Genomic DNA, 23,818 nt, shown 5'->3' on the forward strand with positions numbered 1-23,818 from the left:
GGGACCGGTTTCGGGTTCATAATCCTCATCAGCCAGGCTATCTTGAATCCAGTGGCAAAGTGAGCAAGGGACCCACGTCTGGGCATACCCTGCCAACTTAGGGCGAACAAAGCAATATCAAAGGGGATGATGGACGGAGCGTTTGAGCAAATCAAACACTCACCCCCAGTCAACTGATCTGGGTTTAATCCATCATCATTTAAAAAAAAAAAAATTATTTCAGAGTTTTATATAGCGCGTACTTGACCCGTATCAGAGCGCTTTACATAGCACCAGTAACGTTACATGAGGAGACATTCATTTTTGTTAGGCACGGGGAGATTAAGTGATTTGCCCAGAATCACAGGATGTTTAGCGTCGTTACCGAGACTCGAACCCAGATCCCGAGGTACGAGGTCGAGTGCCCCAGCTGTTAGGCCACCTCCTCTTCTTTTGCTCACTCCACCACCCCAGTTCAGACATGGCCATATTCAAAACAGTCTGACCCTGTGCCTCATGGGAACAGTCCAGCCCGAACTGCCAAGCCATGTCTTCCCTGAACTGGAAACAAGCATCCTGGGACCAGTTTCTGGCTAATCATCTGTCATCTGCCAGGCCTGGCAGTTCAGGCTGGACTGTTCCCATTGGGCGCAGGGTCAAGACTGATTTGCATAAGGCTGGGTCCAAACTGGAATTGCATGGTGAGCAAAAAAACAATGGATTTAGGTCCAGATCTCTGTACTGGGGTGAATGTATGACATTGTTCGGCATTCTGTCCATCAATTGTTCTTTTTACATTTGTCACCCCGAATGCGACGGGTATGCTCAGACGTGAGTCCCGTGCTCTCCATGCCACTGGTTGATGAGGGCTGAAAGTCCGAAACCGGTCCTAGGATGCCTGGTTCCAGTCCAGCGAGGACCTGGTCTGGCAGTTCGGGCTGGACTGTTCCCATTGGGCGCAGGGTCAAGACTGATTTGCTTATGGCTGGGTCCAAACTGGAATGGCATGGTGAGCAAAAAAACAATGGAATTATTCTCAGATCTCTGTACTGGGGGGAATGTATGACATTGTTCTGCATTGTTCTTTTTACATCTGACTGTACCATGACGGTGACTAAGGGAGGATTCCGCTATCTCGGAATCTATATCACAAGGGATCCTCTGCTTTTCTATACACACAACCTCCTCTGCCCACTAAAACGACTATGGAACGACACACAACACTGGAGAACATTACCGTTATCTCTCAAGGGCCGAGCTGCCTTTTTCAAAATGGTGGCATTGCCAAGATTCGTATATATCCTACAAAACACGCCCTTCCCTATTCAGGATACATACTTTTCCCAGGTGGAGAGTGAGTTAAGATCTTTTCTATGGGACGGTAAACCTCCACGGATTGTTACACACAAACTGGTGAATGTGTGATATGATGGAGGTATAGCCCTCCAGGATATTAGATGAATTATTGGGCAGCACAGTTTGCGGTGATTAACCAGTGGGTGTATGGCTCACAAACTGACCCTGCATACCAGATGGATACATCCCTCATGGGCCCTAGTAGTTACAAATAGGCACTATACACAAACAATATACAGCAGTAGTCAACAGGGCCAATACGCCAATTAGTTCACCTCTGGTATGTAGTGACAAAGCGGTTGGGATGGAGAAACTAAATGACTCAATCCATGCCAGTATGGGATGCGGAAAGGCTAGGAACACTGATCAAGTACACAGGGTTTGACAAATGGGATCTGATCAGCATCTCAAATGTAGGTGACCTATGGGTGAAAGGAAGGGCCAAATCATTCGATGAGATAAAGAAAGATTATGAAATGGAAGACTCTGAGATGTACAGATACCTACAAATCAGGCATGCTTTATGGGCGGCCCTTCCAATAGGAGCTTATCTCCAGAGTCGTCCCTGCTGGAGGACAGACTACTGAATGACCAAATGGATTGCAAAAAAAATTTAAGACAAATAAAAAAAAACTGCTAAATGCTGTGCCTGACCCACTCATAAAGCTACAATAGCAGTGGCAGGTCAATCTGGGAGAACTGGAAGATGGTAATTGGCTGAAAGCTTTAGCCTCTCCCAGAGAAGTGGCCATAACCTCTAGACTAAAACTGATTCAACTCGGAAAGATGACTCCACACATAGATGATTCAGAAAAGGGGGTGGTGATGGACAGAGCATCTGAGTTAAACAGAACGTTTTGGCCACCACAAGAGTGGAAGGGTATGCTCAGATGTGAGTCCCTTGCTCACTGCACCATCAGGATTCAAGCAAGCCGGGCCGAAGACGGCTGTAATGCCAGAAACCGGTCCCCGGAAGCTTGTTTCCTTTCCAGTAAAGAATTGGCTTGGTAGTTTGGTCTGCCCTGTTCCCATGATGCACTGGGCCAGGGTCAGACTAATTTGCATGTAGCCAGGTTCTGAACTGGGATGGTGCAGTGAGCTAAAAAACGGTGATGGATCAAGCCCTGATCTTTTGACTGGGTAGGAGTTTTCTGCTTAATTCAGATACTCTGTCCATCACCACCCCCTGTATGAATCGTTTTGGCCACCACAAGTGTGGAAGGGTATGCTCAGATGTGAGTCCCTTGCTCACTGCACCATCAGGATTCAAGCAAGCCGGGCCGAAGACGGCTGTAATGCCAGAAACCGGTCCCCGGAAGCTTGTTTCCTTTCCAGTAAAGAATTGGCTTGGTAGTTTGGTCTGCCCTGTTCCCATGATGCACTGGGCCAGGGTCAGACTAATTTGCATGTAGCCAGGTTCTGAGCTGGGATGGTGCAGTGAGCTAAAAAATGGTGATGGATCAAGCCCTGATCTTTTGACTGGGTAGGAGTCTTCTGCTTAATTCAGATACTCTGTCCATCACCACACCCTTTATGAATCATCCACACATAGATGGCATTGTTTAGCAGAAGGCACAATATTTCACATACTATGGGAATGGCTGGCTATTCAGAAGTACTGGGGGGTGGTGGCAACAAAGTTGTTTAATGTGTCCGGCAAAGAACTCCAACAAACACCTAAATTGTGCTTGCTCAATATATGGGGACCGACAGATCTCAATAGTAAGGAACGTTTCCCGATAACTCTAGGTTTTGCCACTGCTAAGCAAAATATTGCACGGAAATGGGGCCCAGACGAAACACCCACACTCGCAGAATGTGAGTGGGACATGGACTCGTCGATGGTGGCAGAAAAGACAGTGTATGAAAAGAGAGGATGCACCAAGAAATGGGAGCAGATCTGGAGTAAGAGCAAAACATATACCGGACAGATATGCACTCCAATTATACCGAAAGCTAAAACGACCCTTGGAAGAGAAACAAAGATGGATGCTATCTGAACGCAGGTGTTCTGATGTCACAATGTTGATTGCTGTAATTCCCAAGTGTGTGTTGTTTTCTACCAATAAAAAGATTTCTATAAAAAAAAAAGAAGTAAACTGTGCAAAGGGTTTAGTGGTCCCAAATTGGTTTACAGAAGCTTAAGTACAGCCCTCACCACTGAAGACACACTGAAGGCGATGAAGTCAATCCACTCTGTGGCCCCATACGGACCTCTGCCCCCACCACATTTTCAACAGAGCCGCTGACACCATCGCACCCATGCTCTGCCACACCATCAACAGCTCCCTGGCAACCGCATCGTTCCCTGACGACTGGAAACATGCTGAGATCAACCCGCTCCTGAAGAAACCTTCGGCGGACCCCACCGACCTCAAATACTACAGATCCATCTCCCTGCTCCCGTTCACAGCGAAAGTAATAGAGAAAGTCATCAACAGCCAACTCGCCACATTCATCGAAGAGCACAACATCCTCTACTCCTCCCAATCCGGCTTCAGAAAAAAACACAGTACGGAAACCGCTCTCCTCGCCACAACAGACGACATCCGTACCTTACTGGAAAAAAGAGATACAGCAGCCCTCATCCTCCTCGACCTCTCAGCGGCGTTCAACACAGTCTCTCAACCCATCCTAATACGCAGACTCCACGACGCAGGGATCCAAGACAAGGCCCTTGACTGGATCAGCTCCTTCCTCTCCGGCAGAACGCAGCGGGTCAGACTCCCCCCTTTTCTCTTGGACCCTACACCCACCACCTGCAGAGTCCCCCAGGGGTCCTCCCTCAGCGCTACGCTCTTCAACATCTATAAGGTTCCGCTCGCCCCCATCGTCAGAACCTTCGGACCTATTCAACGAACCCAACAACGCCAGACACAACTTGAGAAGGCATGGAAGCTGTTGCCACATGGATGAAAAACTGCCTACAACTAAACACCAACAAAACAGAAGTACTTATCATGGGCCCAAACACAGACGCCTGGAACGACACCTGGTGGCCCCCCGCCCTCGGAAGCCCACCCACCCCCAAGGACCACGCACGCAACCTGGGAATCATCCTGGACTCAGAGCTCAAAATGGACTGCCAGATCAACTATGTCTTGTCCTTCTGCTTCCACACCCTCCGCCTCCTGCGTAAGACCTTCAAATGGATCGCCCTCAAACACAGAAAGATGTCACTCACGTCCTGGTCACCAGCAGGCTCGACTACGGCAATGCACTCTATGCCGGAATAAACAAAAACCTCACTGCAAGATACAGAACATCCAAAACGCCGCCGCAAGACTGGTCTTCAACCTGCCAAGACACTGCCACATCTCCCAGCACCTGCACACACTCCACTTCATCAAAGCTAGAGTCACCTTCAAGATGCTAACCCATGCTCAGAAGGCCATCCACGACACCGGAATAGCATACCTGAACAGTCTACTCAAATTCCACGTACCCCAAAGGACCCTACAATCAGCCCAGCTCTCCTATGCCATGTTCCCCCGTACCAGAAAGACCAGATCGGGAGGCCGCTCCTTCTCCTTCCGCGCGGCCAGATCCTGGAACGACCTTCCACTCCACCTCAGACAGATAACATCGCTCCCGATCTTCGCAAGAATCCTCAAAACCTGGCTCTTCGACAGACCCCCTCCTTGATGGACTGGAACCTGCGACCCCCCACCCCCCAGTGCCTTGAGACCCTTACGGGTGAGTAATTGCGCTTAACAAACACCTGATTGATTGATTGAAGTAGATAATACTAACACACTCTTTTGTGGTAGTGTGGGCAAGCAGTTAGGCTTATCAGAGGGTAGTGCTAAGCATTTGTTCTACTCACATTGGCAATAAATGAGACACACACTCAAAGAATAAATCCCAGACCAATTTAGAAAAATAACACTTCTTTTTATACATATTTTGAAACCAAGAACTTCGTTCAAAGGTAAGTACTTTTTGCAATAATAAGTCATACAGGTAAGTAAAGCTTTTAAAGTTGTGTGCCTTTATGGACAATTCAATCCTATGGAAGGAAAAGTCAAAGATACATGAAGGTAGGTACAGTCAGTTTCAGGGGTTCGCCTTCTGGGATCAGAGTACTAGTGTGCCATGATTCAAAGTACTACCAGAAGTTTGTTGGGAACCACCCAGGTTCTACCTGGAGCAAGGTACTGGTGAAGCCGATTGCCGGTGCCCTACAGAGACGGGGGGCCCACCTGAAAAGATGCTGCACAGCGGAACTTGCGGGCAAGTCAGAGGGCTCCCAAAGGGGGGCTCAGTTGCAAGGGATCTTGGCGCATGAAGGCACAGCCGGTTCATCGGGACCCAGGCCGGGTAGCTCAGGAGTAGAGTGGTTTGGTCAGCTGGGCTGGCAGGCAAAGATGACCTCACTGTCAGCGACAACCAGCTGGCAGGGACAAAATCAATGCAGCTGGGCCACTCTCGAAGTGGGTCTCAGTGATGCCGATATTCCTCAATGGCTGCTTGGCTCTGGTGTAGTGAGAATTCGGACTGGACTCTTGCTGTTGGTGTTTGGTGCAGGTTATCCTGTACCATGGGGGCTGGTACTGCATGGCACAGGTTGATCCTGGTGCCTTCACACTCAGTAGGGAGACATATCTGACCTTCCAGAGCACGAGTACCTTCAACTGGTCATCTGCGGTGTCGTTCGGGCCGGGGAGCTGCAAGGCGGTGGACCGGATTCTGCTTGTCAATGCTTGTGAACTGCAGGGAAATAGCTCCTTTACTCCAAGGAAGACTGTAGGCAATTATCGAAGTGCTGGCAGGCTATCCACGTCTTTGGTAATTCTCCAGCTCGCAGGACAATTCACTCTGTCGTGATTGTCGACAGAGAGCTGAGGACAGGCAGAGTTTCATGCCAAAGTCCAAAGTTTTGCTGCAGTTCTTGCCAGGCAGTGACTTTTTTTGTCTTTCATTTGTTGGTCCTTCGAATTTGAGTTCTTGGGTTCAGGGGTGCTCACCTAAATACTCAATTTAGGGACGTTATGGGGACTTACAGGTAGCAGATAATGAGCTACCTACCTTTAGGGTGTCTATACCCTCTATATGACCACTTTGTTGTCATATAGACCACAAATATCGGCCCCCAGGGCCCTCATATTCTTTAGAATACTGATAAACGTTTACAGTTTCCGGTGCGACGCGCTTTTGCAATGACCATCAACAAAGCACAAGGGCAATCACTTTAAGTGTGTGGACTAGATGTGGAGAATCCGTGCTTCTCACATGGACAACTGTATGTGGCCAGCTCACGCGTCGGGAAACCTTCTGATTTATTTGTGTACGCACCAGACGGAAAAAAAATATATATTGTGTATCCACAAGCACTCCAATAAATAAATAGAATTAAAACGACACTTTGAAATGTTTTCCATATTAAAATAGAATACGTTTCAAGAAAAATGACACAAAGTAAATTGAATGTTATCATAACAAGTTTCCTTGAAATTCCTTTCTTTTGAGATTGCAGCAACGCGCGACGGGTAAGCTAGTAATATAATATAATATTACTAAAAATTCAAAGGGAAGGAGAAGAAACAGGCATCAAAATTTAACAAATAATCATTAAAGTAGAACTACTATATATTAGATATTAAGTTGTTATAATAGCAATAAATAATTAGAGAAAGATATATTTTGAGAAGATAAATAATTATCAATAGGTTTCCAAAATAAATTATAAGAATTACAATTATGATTAATACCATTCAAAGATAAATGGGCTCCTCTTCTAGTAAAATAACCCATGACCACCAAACATGAACAGATAATAATGAAACATCTTTACAACATGTTGTAATGGATTTTAAAGCTGCTGATAACAGAAAATTAAAAAAGTTTACCTTCTAAGTAAAGTCATTTTTGAGAAAAACAAAAGATTTACAAATTAACAATTTAAATGAAAAATCTTCATGAATATTAAGTATTTTTTTATAACATCTCAAACTTCAATCCCAAATTTAAAACAGAAGGACAATCAAAAAGCATATGTTTTAGCGAACGAGTATGCAAATTACAGTGCCAACAATTTAAAGTGGTAAGTAGTTTAGCTTGAAACAATAGTAAAGGAGACCATAGACAAATATATAAAATATAGGAATTTGTTTGATAAAGCAAAACACTTAACAATCCTGAAATATTATTGAGCCAAATTGTTTTCCATGTATCATGAGATAGAGAGGTTGAAAGTTCAATATTCCAGAACATTGAAATCACATTAATGTTGTTCCCTTGAAATGCAGTCATCTTTTTATACAATATTGAAACACCATGAGGTAAAGTGGATACAGTTTGAGTATGAATTGATAGATCTGATTTAGCATTAGAAGGTATATTATAAGGAAATTCATCTAATATAGAATTACATAAAAGTTCATATTTGAGGCATTTAGAGGAAGGTAAATTAAATTTTGTCTGTAAAATATGAAAAGATATAAGGCATTATTGTAGTAGACATCTTTGAGGTAAATAATACCAGCTTTAATCCATGAATGCCAAAATCAGACATTCTTAGAAAGTTTTATGCATAGATTATACCATAATGACATATCTTAAGTAGTGGACATGGGTGATTGGAAGAGTAAATCAAAATCATTTAATATTAGTTTAGAGGATTTTAAAATAGCAGATTTATGAATAAATGTTGATTTATTAGACATAGACTTCTTGCTATAAAAAGCCATGTAGGTGGATTAATCAAATGAAAGTGATTAAACCAATGAGAACTTTGGAGCATATTATCAAGCACGATGTTAAAATTATCGCAGCTTTAGCGGCAGAAAACTGGCGCTAAAGCGATGATAATGGGCTTGATAATATGCCCTTGAGAATTCCAATAGAGGCCCATGTTGACACCAGAACATGGGCTTCTATTGGAATTCTCAAGGGCATATTATTAAGCCCATTATCGCCGCTTTAGCAGCAGTTTTTTTCTGCCACTAAAGCGGCGATAATTTTAACGCCGTTTCTTGATAAAATGCCACTTTGTTTTAGTATAACAGCTTTAGGATAACAAAAAAAGTCTGGTAAACCAAATCCTCCATTACATTTAGGTAATTTTAGCTTTTTATAACCAATACGAGGTGCTTTATTGCTCCAAAGAAATTTAGAAAGGATTTGGTCTACAACTTTGTAAAACTTCATAGGAAATTGAGAAGGAATCATGGCGAGGGAATAAAACATTTTCGGTGCTATAGTCATTTTTATGGAGTCCATTTTACCCCACCATGAAAAATGAAGTGAAGACCATTTGGATATTTTATCTTTAATAGAACTTAAAATACAATCACAATTTAATGATATTGTTGTTTTATTTTCATAGATGAAGAAAACAATATAGCAAGGTATTTAAATGTATATCTTTGCCATTCATGGGTAACATATTTGGGGTACAGTGAATATTTAAAGTAAAAAATTCAGTTTTATTGGTATTTTACTTATAACCAGAAATTTTGGACTAAGATGAAAGAATCTCAAATAAAAGAGGGAATGAGGATAGAGAATGGCTAATAAATAAAAGTATATTGTCTGCATTTGCTAACGTTTTAATAGTAACCTCCTTAATATTAATTCCAGTAATATTATTACATTTCCGGATAGAGACAAGCAAAGGTTCAATAACAAGAAGAAATAGGAGTAGGGATAGAGGACAACCCTGTCTGGTACCTCTGAAAAGAGAAAATTGATTTGAAGTTTGCCATTAATAAATAAACGAGCAGTGGGAGTAGAGTAAAGAGCAGATATCATACGAATAAATAAATACCCAAAATTAAATGCTATTAAAGTATGAAATAAAAACTGCCAATGAACTTTATCGAAAGCTTTCTCAGCATCCAATGCAAGTACTCTTGATGGTAAAGATAAAGTGGAACCTTGTTCTATAACATGTAGTAAAGTTCTTGTATTGGCAAAATATCTATTTCTCATAAACCCATACTGATCTGGATGAATAATAGAATCTAAAACAGAGGCTAACCTAGTTGCAAATATTTTGGCATAGAGTTTACAATCTTGATTTGTTAAGGAAATAGGACGCTAATTTGACACAAGTATAGGGTCTTTGTTAGGTTTGGGTAATATAACAATTAAAGCATCAGTAAAAGACCCTGTAGTAGCCCCTGTAGAACAAAAAAGGTAAATAGTTTAAATAAATGAGGAATAAGCTGCAACTGAAATTCTTGGGGATATATTTTGTCTAAGAGACTTAATGGCTAATAGAATTTCATGTTCAGTAATGGGCAACTCTAATTCGTTTTTAGTTCATTGGGAAATCTTGGGTAATCCACATTTAGATAAAAACAAATCAATTAAAGAAGGATCATCAAAGTTAGGTTTCTTAGATAAAGTAGTGCAATAATTTAGAAATTCATTAGCAATATCATTTTGCGATAAGGCAATTTTCCCATTGGGGCCATGAATTGAATTTATTTGTGTTTTATCTTTTTTAATACATTAATAGTTGGCTAAAAGCAGTTCAGATCTGTTAGCATTAAAACAGAATGTGGCTTTAGAATTAGGGAGTTGAATGCCAGCTCTTCTGCCAAGGATTGAATTAACCTAATATCAAAGTTTTTTCAATTTCATTCAATTTCATTCAATATTGAGGGTCATTGGATGTAATAAAAAGCCTCTCAAATTTTGCAATTTGCTTATCCAATTCCTTCATTCTTGCATTCAAAGTTTTGTTTTCATGTGCCATGAGAGAAATGGAGGCTCCCTAATAAAGGCTTGAAAGGCATTCTATCTATTCGCCATGGATGTAGAGCCTTCTGGGTTGAGATGAAAGTATTCTTGAAGAGCATTTAAGATTTTCGGTTTATTTTGTTCATTGAGAGCAATACTAGTATTCATTTGCCATCTGGATTGTGTTTTAAAACTTGAATTAAATTGTAGAACAAAGGAAATTAAGGCGTGTACTGAAATATCAATATTACCAATAGTAGGAGTAACCACAGAATTAATTAGTTGTCTGGGAATTAATACATAATCAAGTCTTGAGTGTGAGTTATGTGGATTAGAGAAAAAGGTAAACATTTTTTCCGTAGGAAAATGTAATCACCAAATATCTACCAATATTGTAGTTTTAAGAAAAGATTTAAAAGTAAAAAATAGTTTAAGAGGTCGAAATTTTGTGAGAGAAGATCTATCTAATAAAGAATCAGATATAAGGTTGAAATCTCCTCCAACTATAAGAGGAACGTTACCCAAATTGAGTACTTCAGTGGTTAGATTAGACCAAAACATAGGATCATCAGCAGTTGGACCATATACATTAAGTAAAAACATAACTGAAACATGAATTTTAATTTTAGCTATGACATATCTACCTTCTGAATCCGATGATTTACTTAAAATTTGACAATGTAGTCTTTTTGCAAAAAAGAAGACCAACATCATTTTTTTTACCCTTCGCAGGAGAAGATATAATAGTATCAACCCACTTGCTTTTCATATAATCTAAGACTTTGTCTTCAAAATGCGTTTCCTGTATGAAGCAAATATCTGCTTTACAACTTCCTAAATAATCCAAAAGTTTTGCACGTTTTACAGGATGTCACAAACCTTTGACATTCACAGAGATTATTTTAACATTATGAACATTAGCCATAGTAAAAAAGAGATAAAGAAAAAACTAAGAAGAGAAGAAAAAGTTGAAAAAGAACATGAAGAATAGTAGCTCTAGAACAGGGTAAAAGGAAAGAGAAGGAAAAAAGCAAAGAAAAACAAACATAGAATAGAGGACACAATGAAACATTAATAACAGATTTTAAACGCACATATGCTTTACAAGCATGACCAAACCGTTGGAGCTCAGTGTGGAAATAAACAGTAAATTAGTCAGAAATACATATTAAAGTAATGTTCAAGTAGCAGAATCAAGCGTTTCCATAGAATGCTATGAATGTTGATCCAGGAATAATCTTAAATCTTCAGGTCGTTGGAAGGAAAATAATCATTTAACTGAGGACGAATGTCTGTGAATTCCTTGCAGTCTTAACAGTATCTTTAGCGAAGTCCTGGTGAATAAAATTTGTATTTCCAATGACCATTAAGGAGGGAATTTCCTGTGCTGCTTTCCTTATCAAAACCAAATGATGGTGACGTAAAACCTTAAAAAAACATTTGTCTTGGTTTTGTGTGGTGAGGATTACGATGAGATGGAATCCTATGCGCTTTATCAATTTCAAATTTCTCCGAAAATTTGATGTTTAAAAGACCAAGTATCAAATTCTCCAAGTATAGTCTGCAATTGGAACCTTCAATATCTTCAGATAAATTAAAAATACGTAAATTGTATCGCCTATTACGATTTTCCATATCCATGAGGAGAGCAGACATTGGAGATATTTTTGCCACAAGTGGTGTAAAAGCATCAATGTTAACTTTGTTGTCTTGTATTTTAATTGAACTATCTGAAACTTTCATTGACATACTAGCCATAATGTCTGACGCTATTGTATCAGTGTTAGCACAAAGTGCATGAATTTTATCAAGAATTAATGCCAAGGAAAGTTCACTAGATTTCTCCACTTTAGATTTTATTGGAGGAGGAGAAATATATTGTTTCTTCTTATTATGAGGTTGTTGCGCATTTTCATTCTCCATTTTCCTATTATAAAAATCAAGGATGTAGATAAATGTAAAGTGAAGGAAAAGGAGATTATTACAGAAAAAAAATGCTTCAAAAAAAGCTTGGTGCAGCAGCTAAAATGGACTGTTGGAGTGGTTAGGCCAAAGCCTGACCTTTCCTGAGTATTTACTCTGCCCCCATGACAGGAGATGAAGCAGGAGGGAAGAAAACACCACTTCCGACGTCGTGAAGACCAGGAAAACCACCACAGCAGCAGGTAAGGTCTTCAAAGTACTGCTACTTCATTTTGGACACAATTCTGATAGGAATTTAGTAATTCATTGGCAAAAATGGGCTGTTCCGACGCGGCGCTCACCAGGAGGCGGCCATCTTGTTTTTGAGCGCTTGCATGTCTCCCCCTGTAGTGTAGCTCCTATTTTCCCAATAGGCTCTGCGCATTGGAATAGTGCCTACAGCAGTAAAGGCCTAGGCCAGACGTTAACTAGGTCTACTACTGTCGATACTAGACTTAATTTTTGGGTTTGCCAGCTAAGCTCAGAGTTCGCTAGAAACTTTCTCGAATGTTCAAGGAAGGATTAACTCCCCTGATTAGACAAGAAGGGATTTAGTTTCTGACAACCATAGAACATGACAACTTTGCTCTCCCCTAATCAAGAGTCAATCTCGAGAGTCGTGTGAGCACAAGGCAATTATTTTACTCAGTCAGTACGTGCATTCTTAGTCTCATCAGAATGTAGAGAAAAGGAAGAGACGGGCGTGTTCAATAAAAGATGTTATTTATTGATCAGTCTCTTTTCTCGTACAAGAGAAATGGATCGATATTATTGCAATACTTATAGTTAAGTAAAGTGCATACATTAGAAGCAATAGTATAAAATAATACTGTAAAAACATTGATATGGTTTCTGAGCCATATGATGTTTAAAATGATTAAAATATATTTATATACACATATACATTTGACTAAACGTACTCAACTGGTGTTTCTAAATACGCCTACCCTGTGTACCTGACCTAAGTCTAATGCGTGGGCGGGAATAGAAAGTTACAGTTTAGTTTAAGTTTGTTTTTGCCAAGTGAATAACTAAAGAATTCTCTAGGAGGGGTTATTCAGTTCTGTACCTGGAATTTAGGATGAATGAGGAATGGTATCTCTTTCTCTGCTCTCGATATTCCAGGCTGCCTGCGAGGGCTGCCCAGAAGCGCCGGTGCTGGGTCTCTCGGCTTGAGATAGCAGCGCGTCTCTCAGCGCGTCAGGAAGGCGGGGCTGCTGCCTGCGGGGTCTGCTTCTGCTCTCGGCTTCGGCAAGTATGGCTGCTCCGTCTTGTCACCACGCGTGTGTTTGCATAGGGCAAGGTCGGCAATATTTATACCTTAAAGGTGCCGAGATTGACGTAAGGATGGACATAGGTACGTCAATAAAGATGTCATACGACTTGCTCGTTAGCACATTCTTTACTAAAGTTCTCTGTGAAATCAAAACAATGGCCGCACGGATTATCCAGGTTGTCATAGGTTTGATTTGTTATGAGAACGTCGTATGCCTTATCAGGGGCTGGAGGAATGTCGCTTGTCTAATTAGATCTCAAGCGTTATGACCTAATCAGATAACACGTTCCTGTGCCGTAGTGTGACTGCGTCAGATAACGGTATCTGCATCATGGGGGATTTCTTGCCTCATGGGCTGACTGTTAGTTAACTAGCTAGTAAGTTTAACCAGAATAGGGTCAGGAATAGGGGGATCGAATCAGAACCTATAGAAATACACGACACCCACTCCACGCTAACTATGGTCATATCTACTAATCTATGCATAGTATAACATAGTACAACATACTATAGAGTATAGTGTATACCTTACCACCCCAAAATACATAAATGCATTTCGAAATTTTCAAATATACTGAAAAATTGCAGTCATATATATTGTATGCACTTAAGCTATGAATTAGATGCAAAAGTGAACACGCATTGTTATGCATTATTGATTGTTGGTATATGAGAAATACACATGAAATGGCTCTTAATATGGCTATACAGAAAAAAAGTCGAAACCATTTCATCACATAAAATCTATTGCGAACATACCAGCGGGCAGCTAAAGTCTATAAAGTCTATAAAGTATCTAAAATAGAAATCTTAGTTCTCTAGGAATAGTCTCTTACTTTAAGCAGAAAATCAGTGTCCCGGGAAAAAATATATAGAAAAATATTTTAGGGGCTTGCTGAAAAAAGTTGCTGTCCGTGAACTGGATTGTAATTGTTCATGTGACTTTATTTTTAAAGTTGAAGGCCGAATTCAGGGAACGCCGTGTGCGAGTTTACTCAAAAGTCTCTATTTCTGTTCCGGAGAGAACATCATATCATTCAGGCTTTCGAAAAAACTGTCAACAGCTTCATGGGAAAGTTCCTCTAAGTCGGAAATAGGGGTAACCATGCATTCATGCGCATGATTGTCTCCATTGACATTCTGATTTGCATTGCTGACAGAAGGTCGTACCTGTTCGATGCTGCTTTCATCTTGAACTTCACTACTCTTCAATCGCAGTGGTGAAGATTCCAGGAATGCCGTCATCAGAATTGGCAGCCTTTGAGGGCAGCACAGTGCGTGAACCTTGGTAGGAACCAACAGTGTATCTGCATCCACCGGCGCATCCGATTGTAGCGTCAGACAGGTGTCTAACACGCATTCTTCTCCGCATAGCAGACACCTTAGTACAGGTAAAACACACCTTTGCCACATTGGTCGAAATGATAGAAACCAAGTCATGTTTAGGTCTCTAAGCCGGGATAGTCCCAGGATTTTTGATATCCGGTCCCGGTATCCAATGGCTAGGATCGTATCTTCCATTGTCGCGAGAGTTTGATCTGTGACATGGGTTGCCATAACGAAAAATAAGGACTAGGAATAGGATTCCTGCAATTAGTCCTAGGATCAGGGGAAGTCCGCCAAAAATCGAATGGACGAAGTCTGGAAAAATACCCAGTATGGCTTTGAATGGTGTTAATGCCATCGAAAATACTGTCTTAAATACCTTTGAGACCCCTGTGGTATCAGAAATATTTAAGATTTCGCTCAGGATTTCCGCGAAATGTACGGGGGAATTAGTTGATAATAATGTATGTATCTCTGCAGTCGTCCTTGCGACTTGTAGATCATACGTTTCTTTAGATGACGTGAGCCTTGTAGGCGTCTGAAGAAGCACTGTTTTCATTCTGCTTAAAGTGTCTATTCGAATAGAAGTAATTTTCAAACTGGGCCATGCCCTTGCCTCCCTGTCTGGAAAGGAGCTGGGAAACAAAGAACGTCCACAGCACTTGACCTTCGCCGTCGTAGTGACGAGATAAGGAGTCCCGGGCATAAGACTACAGCATCTGCGGTCTACAATAAGAATGTAACTCCCATTATAGAGTCTTTGAAAGAATGGTTCTATTTCAGTTGCAGGTGCGCCTTGCTGGTGACATGAAAGGTTGTATGAATTCCCTTCACAGGCTCCGTGCAAACTAATACCGTTACACAGAAGCGTGCCGCTTAGTGACATAGCACAATTGTTGCCACTAAGAAACACTTTCTGTCCTTTGTTACTGACACATGCATGTGAATAGGGCAGGTTCCATGTTGTTTTAAGGTACCCCTTTCCCAATTTCTCGTACATGCCAGCCTGTATATATTTTTGGCAGTATTGAAACCTGAAGGTTGAGATTGGAATATTTATGATTCCGTGGATTATCCATTCACTGACAGGTCGTTCTGACATTGTCAACGGTAATCTTTCTAGTTTTTCAATGCTCAAGATTGTATAATCAGCACCCTTCTGAGCCATACCGATTTGTCTATCAGTAAGGTTAAAGATTTGGAATAGTGACGTTGTGTTGATTAAACGCCAAGGCACATAGCCTGAACGCAGATTTTGTAACGTCCAGCCAAGCTGTACAATAGAACGCAATTGTGACTGACCATGTTGTAATAACAGTAAGTCTTGCGATAATATATCGATTGCTGAAGACACAATGCTGTCCAATGAAAAAATTCTGGAGGACAGAGTCATTAACCCATTGTCCACTACAGAAAGTGATTTTTCCAAATTAATACGGTCAATTTCCCGTATTCTTTCTGCTGTTTCAATTTGAGTAAACTTCCAGGCCTCATTGTATGCTGCATATACAGAGGCTGCTATGAAACGCTTTTGACGCTGTTTGCGTGGTCCCATTATGAAATCACGCAAGTCAGCACCATCAGTAAGTAAAGTTAGGTGTTGCTTAATTTCAGGCAGTGTGGAAGTATGTAGCCATTGAAGGCATAATTTGCCCACACTGTAGGTTGTTATTATCCCTGGGTGATGTCTTTGGGGATATCTAGGGTCTGGCCTGGTCATTTTGAAACCCTGTGTTTTATTCAGGAATCTATCTTGACAGTTATTTGTATCTGTGGGCCAGATCAACCATTGTTTCCAATCAGGATGTGTTCTGTTTTGGTTAAGTATATGGTTTATGTCTATTTCTTCATCTGTTTCAGAGTTATTGCTAAACATTGTTGGCTTTGGAATAGACAGGTTATTTAAATCTTTGATTTTGGCTAAGCCAAGACAGGTGGTTTGTTGAACGGTGTCATTTAAAAATATCATTTGTTCTGGGATCATGCAGGCTCTAAACAAAGCTTCTATACCCTGTACTTGCCATTCTTTTGTGCCCCAAACACTTTTCAAATCAACATGTTTGTCCCAATAATCAAATCCAAAAGTATTCATTTTTTCAAAGAAAGAATCTGAATATATCAATTTTGTGTTGGTTATCATGGTTTTCATCCCTGTCTTGTTTGACAATTTGTAATAAAATGTTTCAGCATTAGTTATGTTAAAACCTGAAAAATATGAATATTTGCCATACACGGTTCTAGAGCTCCCTTTTGGAGGTGTAGCACAATGTTCCCATTGATTAAAATTTAAAACATTTCTAGGTTGTGCAGATTTATGCAAGAAATGGTTACCATAATGGTTATAGCAGTACATGCTGTCATAATTTGTAGAACCCTGCAAATAATCATGTTTTGTAAATTTAGCAGACATTACTAAGTCAGACATCATATTGTTTATACTTTCAAAGTCCCAATCATCAGCAAATGAGTTTGGTTTTGCAAAGTCACTCAAGGAGATCTTGATTTGGTGTGGATATTTCAGGATCTCGACCGGACCATAAATTTCATAGTCAGTGTTGTCCCAGGCTACCCCACCAGATATTGGAATTGCTGTGAAGTTGGCTGAAGAAAGTTCTGAAGAAAGTTCTCTTTTCTCGACGTGTGAAGATGTGTGTGGTTTGAGGACCAAGTTGATGTTCTGACTTGCTGTGTCCATTTTAGCATATTTTCCCTCAATGAAGCGTCCCAAGGTAAATACCATGATGAGCCAAAGTATGAGGATAAATGCACCAAAACCCACCCAAAATTCAATCCATGGAGAAACTAGATATGTTTCTTTCAGTTGTTTCAAAAGTTCCTTCGCTTTGTCTTTAAAGGATTTTGATGATGGCTGTGTCTTTTGTTCGCTGAAGCCGTCAGAGGAATCATCGAAGTTGATGAAGTAACCGGATGCAGTTCTGTCAATTGTTCCAATTGGTTCAGGATTTTTGTTTCTCGCATTTTCACTTGGTACTTCTGTATAGATTGGTGTGTCTCTGCTAAATGTCTTTATTTGGGTTTTCAGAGGTCTAAGTTCTATTGCATTGTTGCATAGTCCTTGTTGTTCTTCCGTAGGCGTTTCGAATGTGATGAGCCTCTTTGATAGGACCTCTGTACTGGTAGCAAACCTTGGTGTTCTGCTACTTATTGGGAGTCCACTTGGCCTACTGTTTGTTATCGGCCACATGTTGTGGTTTTACCAGGTCGATGGATACAACTCGGTTCTCCTTTTTTCCAGCAAGTGGCGGTAGTACAACTGATCTTGTCCCGTTGACAGACAATACAGGAACTGCTTTTCTGTAAGAAGGCCCAAATTCCTTCTTTACCGCGATCTTCTCCCTGACTAGATCCCCGACTTTTGGAATCCAGACAGGTCTTGCTGGGACAGGTGGTGATTCTTCAGTGGTCGTTGGCTGTTCTTTCAACTGTATGTTGCTCAGGTCTTTTCTTGTTTTGTTTAAGTCCTGCAAAATAGCCAAACGGTCTTTGACATCAAAGCTTTTTTCTGTTACCACTGAAGTCTGACTATCAAGGTCAGAGATCAACATCCTAGTTCCGAATAATAATTCGTACGGACTGAATCCCTTCAGAGAATTTCTTGGCAAGTTATTAAGACTACGTTGGACACTTATTAGATGTTTGACCCACCCAGCTCCCGAACCTAATATCCTTTCTATTATAGATTGCTTTCTGTCTTGGTTTTTTCTTTACACCATCCCATACCCTCAGGAAGGAAGTGAGAAGATTCCCGCTGGGCTGTGCTCATTTGGCCATTCTTTTCCCCCCCCAGGCTGGATTGCCTGAGAAAAGGAAAAAAAATTGGTCGAACGTAGCATGCTCTTAGCGTATATGCCATTTAGACTCGCAAATCTTGTATAACAGTCCGGACGTCAGCCGAGTGTTGTGGATCTACATTATAAGTGGGAACTAGCCTGTATATGTTAATCGCAAGCCATTCTTTTTAGTGGTGATGTTATCTGCCTTGATACGACGAGGTATTAAACTGCTTCTCTCCCCACTGCGATCTCTGTTGCAGTTTGGGCAGTTTTTTACAAACATGGTGTAGTGCAGGCTCATGCCTGGCCACCAGTACCGTGATTGTAATTCTTCCAGAGAATCTTTTAATTTAAGGTGTCTGAGACCCTCGCCCATGTGTGCGTCTGCGATTAACAAGTTTCTCCTGTCCATGTTTGGAATCACTCTATCCCCCACTCCAGGGATTCGAGCAAAAGGAATGGAGTTTGCATCTATGATGTATGTGTAATTGAGTGGATAGTTGATCGGTAACGCCGAGCAGTCGCCTTTTGATGACGTTTTTACTGCCAGCAATGTTTCGCCGTCAATGTATTTTAATGTACGCTTTTTTCGATCTATGGGAGCCGGTTTACTGGCTGCCGCTGCGGCTGTTTCAGCCAATGAATTCCCTACAACGTGAACGCCATCACGCTGGTGACTCAGTGAGTGTGTCACGTGAGTCTTTGGTAGTTCTTTTTTCAAAAGAGCTACCTGTTCCCAGAGCAGTCTCTGCTTTATTGGTGCATCCGTGTCATCTTTGTAATCGTTCTGAATCCAGGTCTGCAAATCCTTGTTATATGCTTTGACGCAGAAATATGAATCTGACACTATAAGCGTCGGGAATTCGCGATCCGCATTATCTAGCGCCATTTTCAAAGCTAATATTTCAGTTTGTAGTTCTGAATTAGTTTCTACTGAGTGTGATTTTGTTAATAGAGGTCTTAGTTTACCTCCGTGCCACACTTCTTTTGTAATCTCACATGTGGGATTGTATGCATGTTCTCCCCAAACGGAGGGTTGAGCATGTCCGTCTGTATAGATTACACAGGCGTAATGTCGTAGAGGCAGAATGTCGATTGGCAGAGGATACGTTTTTTCATATTTTAGATTTTTTAATTCTTCTAGTTCTTAAAAGACTGTTAACCAGGCAATACTTGATAATTCATATCCTCCGTACTGGATTTTCAGATGGGCAATTCTGGACTTTTTGAAGTTGAATTTGTAACCCTCTGCAGCGAAACCAAGTATTATGGTGTTCACTCTTTTCAAGTGAGTTTCCAAGTCATCATCTGTTAAGTAAATGTCATCGACATAAGATAATGCTTCATCATCATATAGTTGTAGTAATTCTGTTACTCTCGCTGAGAATACCCCCGGGCTGTTCTTGTACCCCTGGGCTAACCGACAGAATTGTTTTTGAGTGCCATTTACTGAGAATGCAGTTAAATATCTGCTCTCTGGTGCTATGTTTTGACAAAAGAATCCGTTGGAGATGTCCAAGGTTGTTTTGTATTTTTTGCGCACTATGTTATTCATTAGTGCAGCACTGTGTGAGTTTTGCACTGCAAAAGTTTTGCAACATGTGTTAAGGTGTCGGTAATCCAAAACTAGACGGTACGAATTGTCTGGTTTGGAGACCGGAAATAAAGGATTGTTCATTTGTGAGGTGCAAGTTTCAATCACCCCTTGGTATTCTAGCTGATCTAGTATTTCATTTACTTGTTTTTTAGCTTCTTGCTTAATTGGGTACTGCCTTTGTGCAGTAGGTTGTGATTTTAACTGGACTTTGTGAGGAGGAGAATCCTCATCCCATCCTACATGATTTTTATATAAAGCAGGTGCTAAGGCCACTGCCCACTTTCTAGCAAGTGTATATTTTTTATGAATCGGTATTTGATTCGAGAAGGCAGGCATAATTACTTCTTCGCCATGAGGGCACTCCCTGACAAACTCTGGTGGCCAGTCTTTTTCAGCTAGAAGGATGTCATAGCCCTTGGATAGGTTATCCCAAAATAGTCCCCTTATTTTCCTAGTCTTATCTCCCTCTATACGTAATGTTATCTCGTATATTTTGTGGGGCTTGCTAACTCTGGTATCTGCAGTTTCCACTTGAAGGTATTCATTCGTGTCCACTGTCTCCAGATGATTCATAAGGACTTTGCGAGCTATGCTCACCTCTGCTGCGCTGTCTAGCATTGTCTGAGCCCATTCTCCGTTTTTCAGTTGTGTCCTCAGTATTCTCGGCATTGTTAACTACCTTGATACTGGCTACCTTCTTTTTTGGAAATTGTGTTTTCTTTTTCAGTTGAGCAAGTTCCTTGTCTTTGGACTTGGCGTGCTCTTCTGATCGTCCTCTTCTTTCCGATTTCTGCGAGGAATTCTGAAAAGATTGAGAGGGACGTGTATCAATGTCTTGATATCTATCAGGTTTTTTAATATTATCCCTATTTCTAAGGTTATATCTATTCCCAGAGGGTTCACTCTGAGGTGACCTTTGTCTCGGGTTCGGAGATTTCTCTCTTCGCCTAGGAGACCTTCCTCTGGACTGGAATTTCTTTTCTTTAGGATTGGATTGTTTATTTCCATCCCAGTTCTTTTTTGGTGAATTATTATTAAAAAATATTTTTTCTGGACTTGTAGTCAGTTGCGGTTTTACTGGTATTCCACCTAGACTATCTCTGCCTAGTTCTTCATAGGATTTTTCTATGATTCTGGCAATTTCAGCTGGTTGGTCTGCTATATCTGTCTCTTTTAACCTCTGGCGGATCGCCACGTTTGCTGCTTCACCCTTTATGTTGGCTAGTAATATAGCCGAGACCTGCTTGAAGTCTTTCAGTAATTTCATACCAAGAGTTAAAGCAGGTTCTGGACCGTATTCATCTTGAATTTGTTTTAGCACATCTGGTATCACCGAAATGGATGGAACACCGTGCGTTTTTGTATAGATGGAAGCAAAGACTGTACCCCAAGTGTCACAGTCCTCAATGTGTGGTGCGATTCCCATTGGGAGACATATAGTCAGAATCCTGTGTTTTTCTAATGGGGTGGTGTCAGGAAACACCGCCTCTATTTGGGTAATTTTCTGTGCCAACCAGAATGGTATTTGTTCCCGTTTAGCTGGAACTTTACCTAGGCAGGATTGGATGTTCTGTGGTGTGATTTTATTTGTGTTCCCCTGGTGAGGGGTCAGCTGTGGAATTTTAATCGCTGGCTGAATTGTTGAAGTCCGCATTACATACTGAACTAATTGTCTATGAATTTTTAGTAGTTGTTTTAGCTGTATTAATAGCTCTGCTGCAGGCATTCTTTCGATGTCTGGATGTGGTGTGTATCCGGCTAGGACCGGCCACGTTGCTCCTGGTCTTCCTAAAGGACCGAGCCTTGTAATGTGATTGTTATGTATTAGGGCGCCATCAAATAAGAGCAAATGCTCTTGGAATTTGAGTGGTACTTCCACCTCCTCGAAAGGAGTGTACGTTTCAGGAGGTTCCTCTACTTTGTAATAGTGGAAGTACTTTGTTACAGCATTTGCTGCTGGAAAATGTATCCATGTATAGTATACCTCTGTCTGCCGATATTCGTGTGCCTCAATTACGAATATGACTGTGCCACCTCTAGGTGTCAGTCCATTTTCTATAAGTTTTAAGGTTATAGATCTCCTTTTAATGACCGGAATATGTATTATATCCGCGTCTGCTGCTTGCATGGTAGCATCAGCATCTGCTATTTCAGTAGCTAATCTAATCGCCTCTCTTTCTCCATCGCTGTCTCCCATTTTACTGACAGGATGGTATTATTTTTGTTTGCAGATCAGGTTTCTTTATGGAAACAGAGATTAGATGCACAATATTTTGGAACTGTTTTATCCTTCAACGTTGACTAGACCAAGAACCATACATAGGAGTTCCCTCCTGCGAGGTTTTGGAGGATATAATAACCTTTCACCCACTCCAGACGTCTTTGGAGTATTTGGGAAAAGGGGTCTGAGTGAGAAAGCACGACTGAGTTACTCTAAATGTCTTACGTTAGTTTTATCGCCCTTTCCAAACGCGTTGGGCGCCATGTAGTGTAGCTCCTATTTTCCCAATAGGCTCTGCGCATTGGAATAGTGCCTACAGCAGTAAAGGCCTAGGCCAGACGTTAACTAGGTCTACTACTGTCGATACTAGACTTAATTTTTGGGTTTGCCAGCTAAGCTCAGAGTTCGCTAGAAACTTTCTCGAATGTTCAAGGAAGGATTAACTCCCCTGATTAGACAAGAAGGGATTTAGTTTCTGACAACCATAGAACATGACAACTTTGCTCTCCCCTAATCAAGAGTCAATCTCGAGAGTCGTGTGAGCACAAGGCAATTATTTTACTCAGTCAGTACGTGCATTCTTAGTCTCATCAGAATGTAGAGAAAAGGAAGAGACGGGCGTGTTCAATAAAAGATGTTATTTATTGATCAGTCTCTTTTCTCGTACAAGAGAAATGGATCGATATTATTGCAATACTTATAGTTAAGTAAAGTGCATACATTAGAAGCAATAGTATAAAATAATACTGTAAAAACATTGATATGGTTTCTGAGCCATATGATGTTTAAAATGATTAAAATATATTTATATACACATATACATTTGACTAAACGTACTCAACTGGTGTTTCTAAATACGCCTACCCCGTGTACCTGACCTAAGTCTAATGCGTGGGCGGGAATAGAAAGTTACAGTTTAGTTTAAGTTTGTTTTTGCCAAGTGAATAACTAAAGAATTCTCTAGGAGGGGTTATTCAGTTCTGTACCTGGAATTTAGGATGAATGAGGAATGGTATCTCTTTCTCTGCTCTCGATATTCCAGGCTGCCTGCGAGGGCTGCCCAGAAGCGCCGGTGCTGGGTCTCTCGGCTTGAGATAGCAGCGCGTCTCTCAGCGCGTCAGGAAGGCGGGGCTGCTGCCTGCGGGGTCTGCTTCTGCTCTCGGCTTCGGCAAGTATGGCTGCTCCGTCTTGTCACCACGCGTGTGTTTGCATAGGGCAAGGTCGGCAATATTTATACCTTAAAGGTGCCGAGATTGACGTAAGGATGGACATAGGTACGTCAATAAAGATGTCATACGACTTGCTCGTTAGCACATTCTTTACTAAAGTTCTCTGTGAAATCAAAACAATGGCCGCACGGATTATCCAGGTTGTCATAGGTTTGATTTGTTATGAGAACGTCGTATGCCTTATCAGGGGCTGGAGGAATGTCGCTTGTCTAATTAGATCTCAAGCGTTATGACCTAATCAGATAACACGTTCCTGTGCCGTAGTGTGACTGCGTCAGATAACGGTATCTGCATCATGGGGGATTTCTTGCCTCATGGGCTGACTGTTAGTTAACTAGCTAGTAAGTTTAACCAGAATAGGGTCAGGAATAGGGGGATCGAATCAGAACC

At 41.1% G+C, this 23,818-nt stretch overlaps 1 protein-coding gene across 1 annotated transcript in view; it reads right to left on the minus strand.

Moving 5' to 3' along the window:
• Window positions 1-23,818, minus strand: part of LOC144790919 (2'-5'-oligoadenylate synthase 1-like) — a 129,663-nt gene that overhangs the window by 71,136 nt on the left and 34,709 nt on the right. The gene's annotated exons all lie outside the window — the stretch shown is intronic.

Source organism: Lissotriton helveticus, chromosome 11 (genome assembly GCF_964261635.1).
Source record: "Lissotriton helveticus chromosome 11, aLisHel1.1, whole genome shotgun sequence".
Taxonomy (NCBI): Eukaryota; Metazoa; Chordata; class Amphibia; order Caudata; family Salamandridae; genus Lissotriton; species Lissotriton helveticus.